At 42.1% G+C, this 15016-nt stretch overlaps 1 protein-coding gene across 12 annotated transcripts in view; it reads left to right on the top strand.

Moving 5' to 3' along the window:
* RBMS3 (RNA binding motif single stranded interacting protein 3) overlaps window positions 1–15016 on the top strand; it is a 1308700-nt gene that overhangs the window by 594316 nt on the left and 699368 nt on the right. The window lies entirely within an intron of this gene.

Raw genomic sequence — 15016 nt, 5'->3', positions numbered from 1 at the left:
ACCATCTCAGTCGCTGTGGCAATAGAGGTGACTCATCTCACACCTCCCTCCCTCCCTCCCTCCTATAATCCATTCCCCAAAAAGCAGTCATCATGATTTTCTAAAACTATGAATTTATGCTCCCTACTTCTGTTTAAAATTCTTTAATGACGGCTTCCAAACCCACTTAGAGAAATAAAATTCAAGCTCCCACCTCCAAGATCAGTCTTCTACCTCCATCCCTGACCTCTGCTTACTCTTCTGGGCTTTTTCCTCCCTCACCTCTACTGCCCGACTCTTCTAAGCTCCTTCATGCTCACGTTTCTCTGTCCCTGCGTGGAGTCCTCTTTCCTCGGTCGTGACAAAGCTGGTCCCTTCTTGTCCGTCACATCTCAGCTCTAAGGGCAGCTGCTCAATGATGCTTTCTCTGACTCTCAGGCTAACACAGTGCTCATTCCTCATGTTCTCATCACTTAACTTTATTCTCTGCATTTCACTTACTATGATCTGGTACTTTATACATTTGTTTACTGTCTGTCTTCCTGAAATTTAGGAAGCTTCATGAAGATAGTTTGCCTTGCTCACTACCATGTCTCTAGCAACTAGATGGTACCTGCCACATGCAGGTATTCAATGACTGTTGGATGCATTAAAGAAAATTAATAGTGCATAAATGACTATATAGAGCTGTATCAGTGAGGAGCCAGCCAGAAATACAGAATCTATGCTAATTATTAAAAAAAAAAAAAAAAAGGAACTTGGTACAGGGAATTGTCTACATAGGGGATGAAGAGATTAGAAGCCAAACAGGATACTGTGAGATTATGAACATCCGGAAGGCACTGTCACCCCTAGGCTGAGGGCAAATGGAAAAAGCTATGCAGCTGGGGCCTTAGAACAGGGCCAACTGGTAGATGCTAAGATTACAGAGGAGCTTCCTCCTAATGGAGAAGCCTCCAAAAGCAGAGGAGAAAGAGGGAATAATCTACTTTTTCTTTCTCCTTGTTCTCTAGTCTGCAACTCCAGGAGGGGCCGGTGGTGGGGGTGATCCCAGGGCAAAATACCTTTGAAACTGAAATCAGGCAAAGGGAAAAATGAAGTGGGAGAAACCCATTTATTGCTTACAAACAGTCCACTTCTGCTCTCCCGTGTCTCTCATGACCTTACTGCAGAAAAAGAGACCCCCACCCAACCTGCCTGGTCCAGATAAGCCCTAGCTCGCCCTTGTAATTACCTACTGATATGGAAATGGCTACTTCTCTCCACCCCTTGATAACACCTATTGTATGGAGATGCACTAAAGCCCAGCGAGAGATTCTGGAAATTTTGTAATTCTATCCACAAGTCTCTGGCCAGATGGAGCCCAAGCAGAAGCTGGTAGATGTAGGAACCTGGGGGACACAGCCTGTGACCAAGTCATGTCTCTAATGGGGATGGAGGGATGGACATGGGAACAGACTGACCAGGGACCTACCCATACAGGAACCTCTCCCTGAATGAGAAAAATATAAACACACCCTGAAGCATGTGTTCTTTATCAGTGCAGCTCTGCTGATATTTAGGGGATCAAGAACACTTGAGAATATCCAAAATGTCTGGTAACAGAGGAAAAATAATGTATTTATCATGCTTTTTTCCAGCTGGACAATAGATCCCATTGTTTTAAATTTCGAGCTCCTTCAGCTGTTTGGAGGTTAACAGAAATTATACTTACTGTATTATTGAAACATGTAACTATTTTAAATCCTATGTTTCCTGACCCAGGAGACACCCTATAGTGTTCTGGTCCACATGTTTCTAAATTTGAAGTCAGCATTAGGAAGTGAACTCACCCAATGTGGATTGTGCTTAATCATGTATTACATTGATTATAATCTACTCAAACTCTGGAATTGGTTTTCTTATAATATGCAAAGACAAGTCAGCAATTTTAGGAGGCCATGTTGATCCTGTCCATCTCATGAAGGGATTCGTGGGCCAGGTTGTGGACTGGCTCCTTCTAGTGATTTCACACCTGCTCTCCTCTTCCCTCCCTTCCTCTGCACACCTAGCCCTCCATCTCTCTCACTGTTCCCTTCAAATGCCAAAGGAAATAGAAAGTGCTGTATCTCATCACCTCTTTGTACCACTTTTTCCAGAAGGCACCCTTATCCCTCTCAAATAGGTGTAGAGGAAAACACAAAAAGAAAACATCCCCGATAACAGCTGTCCTGAGGGAAGGTATATGTCCACAAGATGAAAATAAATGCATTCTATTTGGTACCCGTGATATTATATAGAACAGACATAGATTCTTCTTAGGGTTCTAATCCCCCTGGGCTCATTAAATAAGGGAGGCAGACAGTTAGAGGAGACACTCTTAAAAGTGGACCTTAATGTGCTTTTTAAAGTAGGGGGTCAGACATATAAATCATGGGAAGAATGTTGTACAAAATAGTGAATGAAATATTTATACATTCCATTGAAGCTTGCCGTATGTTCTGGAGGGAGATGTCCTAGAGAGACAGGTCTTCCCCTTTCTTCCCCTTTGTTCTCATTCTGTTTCCCATCGCTCTGACACAGCTGTTAGTTTCATAAGCATTCTGAAGTTGGTTAGATCAGAAGGCAGACACTTGCCTGACCAGCATGACCAATGGCAGACACCAAGGTTGTGGGTATTCTGGGCTTGTAGTCTGTATCTTGAGGTTGCTTTTGGTGTTCTGCAGGCCTCCAAATGGCTCTCTAAATTTTAGTGTGCCAGTACTTACATGTCATTTGTGTCCCAAACAGTGCAGAGTAATGTACTGTGCATACACTTGCATGCAATCCACCAATAGAGTTTGAAAACTGCTGTTATGTCTATTGAGCATGGCTATAATTACATGCACATGAATGTTCAGGTAAAGCAGAAACAACCTTATTACTTTGTTTTGCTTGTTTTAATAAAATGAAACACTTGACTTTAGCACTCAGAAAGTCAATTGTTACCTATTGAGAAATTCTCTTGACTTGCTATTGAAATGATTAAGTGTTCCTAAAATATGTGATGCAAGTGATACTCAGTGAAAATTCTTTTCTATCTGAAGGTCAGAGAGGTTTATAAAAACTGCTAAAGATACTATTCTAAGTGCTTGTTGACAACAATTTCATTTAATCTTCACAAAACACTGAGGAGGAAATAGGGTTTTGTGGGTGAAATTGTAATATTTCCAGAATATCTCACCTGGCTTTGGTGCATCTGCATATCAACAGGCATTCTTCAGGGGTAGAGAAATTCATCTCCCTGTCTCAGTAATTACCTGAGCAATGGGAGGTATTATCTGAACCTGAGAGGGAAGGAAAGGGCTGATTTGCTTCTGCTGGAGCAGGAAAAAGAGATGGCCCTGGACTGCAGTTTGTAATCAATAAACAGATTTTAAGCTTTATTTCTCACTTTGACTAATTTTGGTTTTAGAGGTATTTTGCCCCCGGATTTCCTCTCCCTGGAGTTACAGGTTTTCAGTGTCCTCTTTATGGATGTGGAGAGTGAGGCTTACCGATGTCTTCCCCTACCTGGGTCGGCCCTCAGCACATGCTCTGATCCCAAGGCTGTTGGAACACAAAGCCATAGGTAGGTAGCATTTTAGTGAAGTATTTTATCCTCCTTCTTAAAGAATGCTCCTAAGTGAATATTGATCTTTGGGTTACCAGCTGTAGGCACAGCCTGGGTGATGTGGGGCCTCTTTGTTGGAGAACCATTAGGGGCTCTTTGCCAGCAACACCAGTGATTCCGCTTCCCTTCTTCAAGAGTCATCACCAGCTTGGCTCCTTGAAAACTCATCTTGCCAAAGGTACCTGGTCTCTAAATATAGAATCTAAAGCTAGTATCATTTTAGCTATGTCATCAGGAATAGGCAGCTGTATTACTGAGTCATGCAATTAGAAGTGACCTTCAAGGTCATTTGATCTGAGCCTCTCAGAATCCAGGTGAGTGGTCTGGCCTCCAGGGAACTGGAGGACTTTGCCTAAGCCAAACAAGTGGGGAGGGGCAGTTTGAATGAGAAACTGCCTATATTCATTCCCAGTCCTAAACTCTTTCAACCGTGCCTTATTGTCAGCCCACACCATGTAATTTCTCTTGGCAATAGAGTTTCCTCTGTAGAGTTTTCCTTTCATAATAACTGTATTATACTCTGTTGATACTATATTATAGAAATATATGTGGAATAGGGTATAGTATATAAGAAGAGTTTATTTTTAAACTTTACAGAAGAGAGCTGGTTATTCATTTATTATTTTAAAATTCATAATTGTAAATTGGTCCTCTTATCAAAGGGAGAAACAGGAAATGAAATCATTGGCTTAAAATAATTAACAACAAAGATAAGCTTACAGGGAACCAAGATTAGTCTTAAGTTTTTCTTTCTCTAGTCTTTCAAAATGTTTCCTCTTTGTAGAAAGTTTGGATAAGAATCCAGAGGCCAAATCTAGATGCACAATTCCTTTGAATTGATGTAATTGCAACAAAAACCAGGGAGAGGGCACTGGGGGATATCATAGTCTAGATATTGACCTTTCCAATAGCAGGATTTTCTTTATAAGTACAGATCCTACCCTTTAATGCATTCTGAGAATCTGACGTTGGATTTCTTTTATGGTTCTGAAAAAAACCCTCAATTTAGAACCAAAAATATGACTTTAGAAAGCACATTATTTTTTTCCCTGAAGATGCTCAGAGAGACTGCACATTACACATGTTTTGTAGTTTACAGAGGTATCCTAACTGAATATGATGATATGTATGAGTCCTTTTAATGTGCTGGGGGAAATAATCAGACAATTATGCAAATACCTCAATGTCTGTGGCTGTTGTATTATTTTTAGTTTGAAAAACTAGCTATTCAAATTGTTTTCTACGTAGGAAAAGGTTGTTTCAGATAAGTAATACGTCTAAAGCAATTTTAGAAAATGATAGTGTTTCTTTGTTTGGAAATAGTTAAAAATGTGGTTTGAGGAAAGCAATGTGTATTTCAGGGAACTGAATTCTGAAGAGGGAGCCAGAATACGAAATACCATGCAGACTAAATTCAGTCTTCCAATAACGTTCTCTGGAGATTAGGTTTGGAGCAGTGAACAGAGAGAGAGTGTGTGGAACATTTCCCCCAATTTGTAATATTGAATCAGGCCCATTTTAAACTGTGCTAATTTATTCTTCATTGAACCATGGAGATTAATTAATCCTTTGTTTTGCTGGATTAATGAGTAATCAATATGCCAAAGGGAGGAAAAAGAGAATGATTTCTTCTCAAGGAACAAAGCATTCAGGTAGCCAAGTCATTTTATCTTCTATGTTTACAAAGCACACCACAACCTAGATAAAATATGTGGCATTCAGGAGATTTGAGCTCTTTTTTTAAATAAAGGTACCATGGGGTGGTGTATTTCAGGTGGATATAGGCTAATGGGACACCTGCATAAAAAAACCAATGCATTATAGGTGCATTTTGATGGCCTCTGCTCTTCCCACAAAATTTAAGTCAGTTTCTGACCTTACACTTTGATGCCATCATAGGATAAGGTCACCTTCCCTAAGAGGCTGTCCTTCGCCATCAACACTAAATTTGACCACCCTTTTTTACCACCACACAGTCCCTCTCAACCCTGATCTTACTTATTTTCTTCATAGTGCTTATAACTACCTGTAATTATCTAGTTAGTCTGCTTATTCACCTGCCTCTTGCCCATCTCACTCACTCACCTCCAAATATAAGACTAGAGATTTTGTTGGTTTTATTCACCATTGTATTTGTGCAGTCTAGCTAAATGCCTTGCACATTATTGTCAGGCAATAAGTATCTGTTCAGTGAATGCGTTTGCAACAGAATGAACTTGATCTGAAGCTGCTTCTCTGAGAGACAGAGTGAGGGACTGGGCAGGAGAAACTGGCACTCTTAGTGGCTTCAAACCAAAGTGAGATATACTGAGAATGTCACAGCTCTTTAGGAACCTGGTCTTTGTCCCCAGAATACCACAGACCTCCAGTTCCCTGGATCAGAAGCTGTCCTGCTAAGAGCCCCATAGGGGATCCAGTCTGTTCTTTGCCCACAGAGTCTAAGCAAACTCACCTGCTGTCCAGGGGTAGGATAGCATATTGGTGACATGGGCGGGAGGGATGGAGGGCATGTCTGGAAGGGATGTTCCTCTTAACTGTGAGATTCATAGTTAAGAATAATAATCTTAATATTCTTAATACTTAAGGAATAATAGTCTGCTGCCACCTATTAATTCCTGTTTGGCAAATTAATATTAGATAGAAGGGCATATGCTTTGGACTATTTGTAGTTTTGTAGGAATTCAGTGGCAGTCAAAGTTCTGGGATATTCTTCTACCATAACTTAGTTATTTTGACAATCTTATTAATACTTACATTTCCTTCCTGAAAGGTAGGGGTATTAAAATTGGCTAATATTGTTAATATTTAGTTTGAACAGGCATTGTGTTTTAAAACACATAAATGGCATATGGGAGTGGCATTAGAAAGAGTCTGAAATTTTGTGGTACTGTAGGTAAAATTGTAATATTTCCAGAATATTTCTCCTGGCTTTAGTACATCTGCATATCAATAGGTGTTCAGAGGTGGAAAAAAAGTATGGCTTTAGTGCATTTGCATATCCTCAGGTGTGAAGAGAAGTTCATCTCCATATCAATGGGCAATTACCTGGGCAAGGAGGGCTTATCTGTACCTGAGAGGTGAGGGGGAGGGCCAGTTTTGCTTCTGCTGGTGCAGGAAAGAGAGAAGGGCCCAGGCTGCAGTTTGTAAGCAATAAGCAGGTTTTAAACTTTATTTCTCCCTTTGCCTGATTTCAGTTTTTAGAGGTATTTTGCACCAGGATTTACTTACAGGTGTGTATAATGTAGTTCTAGTGTACAAAAATGCATACTTAAGTTAAATCATCCATTGTCATCAGAACTGGCAAGCGATCCTAAAAAGCAAACATATACATTTATGAATAATCATGATATTGATACTTTCAAATAAAATTGAGAATGCTCTCTTCATTTACTTTTTTCTGAAAGCTTCCTACTTAATGTAAAATCATAAATCCATCTTTGAAGATACTTTGAAATTATTGGATATTTTTATACAAGAGTCACTATGTGGAGCATCCTTTTGGGGACAGGCAACAGAGACTGTGTCTGGTTAACAGCAATAAAAGCAATTTATTGAAATGCTATGTATATTGGAAAATAAAAGCCCTCTCAAAGAAGAACTGAATTTGAGAGATCAAAGGGCAAAAACTAACGAGGACTTTCTTCAGGATATCACTGTGGTGAAGAAAAAATGACAATCATTTTCCATCCTGAGGTTACCCAGAACAAATATTTTTGGGAAACAAATTGCTCAACCCTCCTGTGGGTAAAAGAACATCTTTCATAAAAATTCAGAAATGCAGAGGGGCTATTCCCCAGGGAAAAATTAGCACACTATTACCAACCAAAAAAATGAACACAAGGGATGCTGAGCAGGCAAAAACACAAATATCCACTACAGTAACTGAGCAAATCCCATCAGTTTCTCATATTTTGTTTCCGGAAGCATGGGAAGTAGTTACTCATACTAATCACATCACCTTGAGCAATGATAAAAGAATAAACTTAGATTAAATCTTAGTGTTGATTAAGGTACAATACAGGCAGTACATTAAAAAGAAATATTAATTGATGGTGACAAGGTAGGGAAGTGGAAGGAAATTAATATTTGGAGAGAGCCAAGTCCTATGCTAATTGTTTTGCAGGAGCCTCTTATTTAGTATTCATGATGATTATAGAGGGAAGGTATTGATAGGGAAACTGAGGATCCAAGAGATTAAGCAACATTTTTTCAAGGTCACATACTTAAGAACATGCAAATATAATGATATGGTTCAAGCATTATATTGCTGTTGATAGGATTCCAAAGGGAAACAACATGTAATTGTCAGTCTGCCTTGCTGAAGTGATATTGCCATAGCCACGGATAATTACTGCATAACTCCTCTCAGTTGGACCATCATGCTATCTTGAGACCTAATAAAATATCAGCATCTCTTTTTCTGCCAATATTGTTAGGATTATGAATATTATCACAGAGTGGTGTTCTCTTTTCTTGCAAAACATCTCAGCTGTCAGTTTCTATTTGAAACCAGCCATATTATATTTAACCCATTTGTCTTAGGTCACATTTCCTAGAAGCAGATCTTGAGGCAAGGATTTAGGTTTAAGTGATTTATGGCAGGAGTGCTTTTCAAGAAACAAACAAAAAGCTTTTAAGGAAGTGACGGAGCAGCATAAAGGAGGAGAAAGAGTCAAGCAAGGATGTGCTGTCAGGTGAAAACAGCCATCCCTGTCCTGATTCTCAGGAGACTCTGAAACCTCAGTCATGTAATTAAGTGCTTCTCCCTGGAAAGTGGGGACTGTGGGTAACTATCCAGAAGCAGGGCAACTGTGAGCCTTTAGCAGATGATATGCACAGGAGCTGGGGGGTGAGCACCAGATCAACAAAGGGGATCCGGGCCAGTCATGAACAGTCTACTCTCATTTGACATTCAAGAGTTGAATCATTGCCAAGCACATATCTGTGGCCCAAGGACACTAGGTCTTTGCTTCCTTTTCTCTCTCTCCTTGCAAGAGAAGTTTCTAATCCTCAGCAAACTTCCTTTCTAACGGGAAGCTACAATGCACAGCTGAGCCTGCCAATTGTGGCAGGATAGCATGTGTCTTTGGAAACCTAAGACCATGCTTAGCCATTGGCTGGGTTTGGACCTGCTCTTATACTGCAGTTGTATAGTGGCCTTGCCTAGAGGACAGGAGAGTGTCGTCAAAGCCATGTAGCTGTGACTCATGGCTGGTTGGGACACCAACAGTTTAATGATGAAATCTTGTAGGGGAAAAATACTCCCTTTTTGTTTTCTTAGTTGGCAGATCTACCCTAAATATTCATATCTTACTTTTATGGTGTTAGGAAGATAGCTTTGGTTTATGTCCCTATTCCCCTTTACTTATCTCCTCCTCTTGAATTGTGTTTTGTGAACTGATACATTTTTGTGGTTTAACAAGCATCAGTCTAATATTATTTTGATGTACTAACACTGAAGCATTTCTAAGCAGGAGGATTTTTAAGGTGGCATGAATATGTATTTTCTACTTTCTTCTATCTTACTTTCAAAGGATAGCCAATTTGAGTATTTTATTTTTACCAGATAAATTTTCCAGTGTCCCTCCCTAGCCTTCCATCACTTTCCCCTGCCCTAGATCTTTGTCTTAGTTTAGACCGTTATCACTTCTTCCCTGGAGTAATGTAATAGATTGCTATGTGCTTGTCAAAAGCATAACAGGGATTTGTAGGTAAATCAAAGAATACAAGCCCCTTTAATATAAGGAAAAGATGCAAGATATCAATGCAACCAGAAATGGTTTTGCAGAGCTGGAGATTCAGAAGCATTCACCCCGGAGAGATAAATGTACTTGCCTGACAGATGAGGAAGCCCATCACTTCCTTGAAAATTTATTCTAGCCTTCCTCACATGGAGCTCTATATCCTTTGAGCTCTCTCAAATGTCTTTGAGGGTTTGACTATGTACCTTCTTACCTGCTAAGTGTGAGAGGTGGAACAACTCACAGATGAGTGTTAATGACAAGATTTAAATGTAGATTGGCTCCCCCAAGCCTGCTTCCCCAGCCACATGTCTGGGGTGAAGCTCCCCCGCTGCCACACCTCTTAGCTGGTCTCCTTTCCCGCTGGATCCTTACCATTGCCATTCCCATACATTCTCCACACTGCCACTAGAGTCCTCTTTGTTAAACCCAATTCTTATCTTTTTGTACCTTTGGAGACTGTGTGTGTGTGTGTGTGTGTGTGTGTGCATACTTTACATAAAGTTAAACAAATATATATTTTTAAATCTATGTCATTTTTCCTACTTATGGTTCACCTACTTGGGTTCTCCATCATGTAACTGATCATGAAATACACAGAACTTCTCTATCACCTTGTGCCAGTTTGCGTTTTATACCCTGCACACCAAGCTACCTACATATTTGTGAACACAACAAGCTTTCTCAAGCCTCTGAGTGTCAACACATGGCATTTTCTCTCTGGTTCAGCCTGTACCCCTTTGTCTACCTGAGCAAATATCAGCTATCTTCATGTCTGCATAACTGAACTCAAATCTCACCTCCTCAGTGAAGCTTCCAGTGAATTCCCAAGCAGTGTTACTCATTCTTTCTTCAGCATTTCTATAATCCTTTTTATATATGTGCATTTTGCTACTTGGTGATTGTTTAGCTATATATCCATTTCTCCTCTGAGACCCAGAGGGCACACATGTCCATATATAGGTATTATTTCCCAAGGTTCAACTGGTTGTTTTCACGTGATTATGCTGGCCAAGCATCTTGCAGAAACCAGTGGAAGTACCATGTCCAGCTGAAACCTGAGGAAATATGCTCTTAGGTAGGTTGCCAACAAGCAAGAGTCGGTGATTCTTGTGGAAGTGATCCATTGAAGGAGTGCTCTCATGAGAGACCTTTAAGACAGTGAGGGATGCTGAGTAGGATGGCGATGGAGTTAGGCCAAGACGTGGTTTCAGAAATCTAGCTTCAGCCTAGTTGCAGGGGAAGCTCTGAAGCATGAGCATCACCTGCCTGTAGGTAAAGGAGCTGGGCTTTTATACCTTTGGTCATGAGCCACCCCACATTCATCCCTGGGAAGAGGGGTAGTTGTTACCTCCCACACAACTCTGGTGAAGTGGTTCCTGTAGACCAAAGGCATGCCTTTGAGAAAAGATGGGGCCTATAGGAACTCAAGTTTGGTCAAGAAGATGTGATGGGGCATGAACAGCGGCCCCTACACATTTTCAGATATTTGATAGATATCAAAAAAAGGCCACAGATCTCATCTGTTGAGAGCTCCCTTTTATAAGTGCCGTGTTAAGTGCCTCAGTGCGAGAGCGTGAGCCCTTCAGAGGTCTGTCCTGGAGTATATTTAACCAACTCTCAGCCAGATGTAATAACGTACAAGAGATCTAGTTAGAGAGCCAGTAAAACAATGTCTATTCTTAATTTCATCAAATCTGAGAAGTGCTGATTGTAAGACGCATCATTATTTTATGTTCTATTGTTCTAACTAGGAAGAAAAACAAAATGTTTCGTATTTAGCTATAATGCAATATTTTCATATCATCCATTATGTGACACATCTGCTTTAAGAGATCTTGAAATATAAACCAAAAAAAGTGTGTACATGAAGTTTGGAAATTTATACAGATTGATGGTCAAAGGACAAATAGGGAAAAGTTTATATTTAGAATTTTACAATATTAAATTATTAAAAAGTTTAATCTCATTGAAATGAATTCTACAACAGGTGATCCAAAATGGGTTACTTAAGTATTTAAAATGACTAATTTCAAAAATAACATGGTACATACAAGTGTGTGTTAGAATTATATGTACTTTCTAAGTGGATCACAGGGATGGACTTTTGGTAGAATCTGTGTATACTTTTTGAAACTTTGAACCTTTGATCAAGGACTGTGTGATGTTCGTGATCATTGTGTGTCATTTCTGAGAAGAGGTTAATTACATTTATCAATAATTACTCAATGACTATTTTGAGCTGCTAGAATCGTATATACAGTGTTGGAAGTAGTGTTTTCTTGTGCATTCCTTTTAAATCTTCAGCATAAAGCACAAAAACCAGTAGGGCTGTTGATAATTTCAGAAGATTTTTAAATAAATGGGGCCACTCATGCATGATTTTGCATGCCACACCATCTTCAATCCCTACCCATTGCTTCCCTGGCACCTGTCACATTTCAAGAGGTTAAAAGCCAAGGACCACATCATTAATTTGATAAAAACAAATTTTTTTTTTGGTTTGTCTAATGGGCTATTCTACTACAGACCGATGTTTTTTAAATTTTCCAATATTAGTGTGAACATTATATTAATTATACAACCAGTGTGACCATTATAAACATTAACAGTGAAATACTTTGTAAGGGAACCTTCATTGAGCAACGGCCAAATGACATGAAACAGTCATACTTGTTACGATTTGGTTCAGTTAGTTAATTGAAATATGAGAGATTTCTTTATTTAGTCTGTGTTAAAAAGAGCTATTGCCTTAGCCAGCTAGTTGCTATTACCAAATGAAAGGCTATATAAATTATACAAAGTCATCCACAGAGGCTAGCATAAAAATTACCATCCCTGCTGAGGTCAAATGATGTCTTTGGTTAAATTGCCAGAAACAAAATAACAGCAAGGGATGAATTGTTTTCTGGACCATTACTGAAGGATTAAAGGTGGGTCCCAAATCTCTGTTAACTAGACTTTTTTTTTTTTTAACAAGAACAAGGTTTAATATGAATATATAAGGTATATACATAATCTTGGAAAGATTAGGGCCCATTTTGGTAAATGGACAGGAGAAATGAAGCACCTACAAACACCTGTGGGCATCTTGAAAGTTCCAAGACTAGAGAAAACTGTCCTTACAACATACACTCTCTTGAGGCATGGGCTTCTGGCTTGCTGTAGGAAGAGAGTAGGTTGAGTTTCCTCTTTCTAGTAGATCAAAGTCCATTCATGTTACGTACAGATTGCAGATAAACATCTTTCTAGTAAAGTCCATTCATGCTACATAGTGTTTGCAGACAAACATCATTTTCATTATTTGTTGAGATTCACAATAGGACAGAATCGGATGGTGGTTCCTGTGAAGCTCTGATCAGGCCCTGAGGGGGCCCCAAAGGCAAAGTGCAGCTCGCTGTGCCCAGAGTCCAGGCCTGGCTGTGTGACCAGGAGACTCTCAAGATGCCACTGGCTCCTGCAAAGCCAGAGGGCTCCCTGCTGTGGGTCAGGGCGGGGGCAGGTGTTTTGGCTGAGAATAGTTTCTCTTTAAAAACGTGTGGTACTACACCCCCTCGCAGCCCCTGCATTTTATTGGCTCACAGGGCCCCAAGGTGCCCTGTACCGATGGTGTCCATGAGGATATCCAGTCACAGTGGGAATGGTGCTGTGGCCATACCACCACCTGGGCTCTGGGTAGGTGGGTTCCGAGTGTTGGAAGGGCAGGGGGGGACACAGGGCCTTCTTATTACAGGGAGATGTTTTTCCCTCCCACTGTGTCACCTGTGTCTTGGCCAGGTGGGTGCCAGCTGTGCTGATGGGAACCAGGAGCACCAGGTCCTCCCATCATAGGAGTGATATGGACCCCTACCTTCGCACCTTTCTGGGCAGGTGTGCCCCAGGTGCTTGGCATGACGGTGGAACTAGGAATGGGTAGTTAGGCACAGGGACGGTGTGGCTCTTTCAGCTGCTTTGGCTTTGGTATGGCCAGATGAGCCCCAGCTCCCCAGATGGAAGGTGTTCGCAGACGTGTGTTTTGACCCACATTTCTCTTTCATGCAGTTGCCCCTCCGCATGTAGGAGGTGTTACCTGTGCAGGTGGGCCTGGGAGTGCGGGGACACTGGAGTCCCATCATGGGGACAGTGGGGTGGTCTCCCGTTACTGCACCATCTTTGTTTAGGGCTGGTGGGCCCCACATGCTTGGGTTTAAGGTGGCCTTCCTAGGGTGTCCTTCCACTGAGGTACCTGCCCGTTGTCCTGGGGCAGCCATGCTGTGACCTTACAGAATCCCCATTAATGACTGTGAGGAGGAATAGAGGTGCCACATGCCCTCTTATTGGGTGACTTGTTGTTGACTGGGATGCCTGTGGATGAGTGGGGCCTAGCACAGGCACACTGAGCCCTGGTGTCCCCCCATCCATAGGGGCTGCAGGGGCTGCCAGCACAGGTGGGCCTGGTGTGGCACCTGTAAGCAGTGAGCTTCCGTCCCAACTGCTGGGCATGCTGGTAGGGACTCTAAGTCCCCTGGTGGTGGTGGTGCCACCGGGAATACCAAAGGCTGGCTGGGTGTTGGCAGTGGTGCCAAATGCAGGAACTGGCAATGTGAAACCTGTGAGGTTTGGTTGCATTTTGCTGCCTCTGGATGACTGGGTGGCAAGAGAGCCTGAGGCCACCCGTTTTCAAAGAGATTTTTTAGGCTTTTTCCCATTAGAGTTCCAAGAAGTGCTTGGAGCTGGGATTATTGGGTTAGAGAGATGGGTGGAAATTGCATTTTTTCTGCCAGCTACTTTGGAAGGTAAAGAGGTGGAGACATGGGCTGAAGCAATACTGTCGCTGCCTGGTTTGTTCTGAGATCCAGGAGGTACCATGGGAGCCAGGAAGTGATTTGTCCCAGAGACAGGGGGAGGATGGAAAATGACAGCCTGGAAGGCGAAGTTATACCCATGATATCATCATCAAAAGTAGGGTTTGCACAGGTGCTGCCGGCTGCACTGTGGGAGACTGAAGGAGCCGTGAGGAATGAGCCGGAGGATGTGAGAACCTTAGGGAGACAGGCTTTCTGGGGCTGCCCGCTAAGAATCCCAGTTGTGGGCTGAGGGGTGGCTTGAGGACCAGTGGGGTGGTTAAAAATTGGGGTGTGGCTGGGGATCAATAAAAGTGGGTTGGTGGTGACTGGTCCCTTTGCAGGGTGCCTGTGGTTCCGTCTCCCCATGGAGTCTGGGGTAGAAGGGAAGATGACAGCCTGGGAATGGGGAGTCATGTCCATGTCCATATCAGAATGTGAAGTAGGTTGTGGGGGCAAGCCTGCAGGTACCTGGGCGGCCGTGGTGGGATGGCCCACAGCAGAAGTGATTGATGGGACAGTGAGAACAGAGTTGTTGAGGGAAGGCGCTGGAACGGGTGGGTAAGCATCAAGGAGCAGGAGAATCTGTACACATAGCTGGCGGGGAGTTCATCAGACAGGACACTGCTGCAAGGAGGTGGTGGAGGGGCTGGGAGGTGCGGATAGGTTAGAAGTAGGCGATGCTGTAGCTGGGAATGAATGAAAAAGGCCCCTATTCTCCTTTGGTGGAACTACCACTGCAGGGACCTCGGAGATGTGAGTGGTCAAGGGCAGGGGGCCTGCAGCCTCTGGGGTAGGTGGGGAGGAGGAAGGGGCAGGCTGAGTGGCACTGTCATCAGCCA

Source organism: Manis pentadactyla, chromosome 14 (genome assembly GCF_030020395.1).
Source record: "Manis pentadactyla isolate mManPen7 chromosome 14, mManPen7.hap1, whole genome shotgun sequence".
Classification (NCBI taxonomy): Eukaryota; Metazoa; Chordata; class Mammalia; order Pholidota; family Manidae; genus Manis; species Manis pentadactyla.
This window is presented reverse-complemented; position numbering and strand designations above follow the sequence as displayed.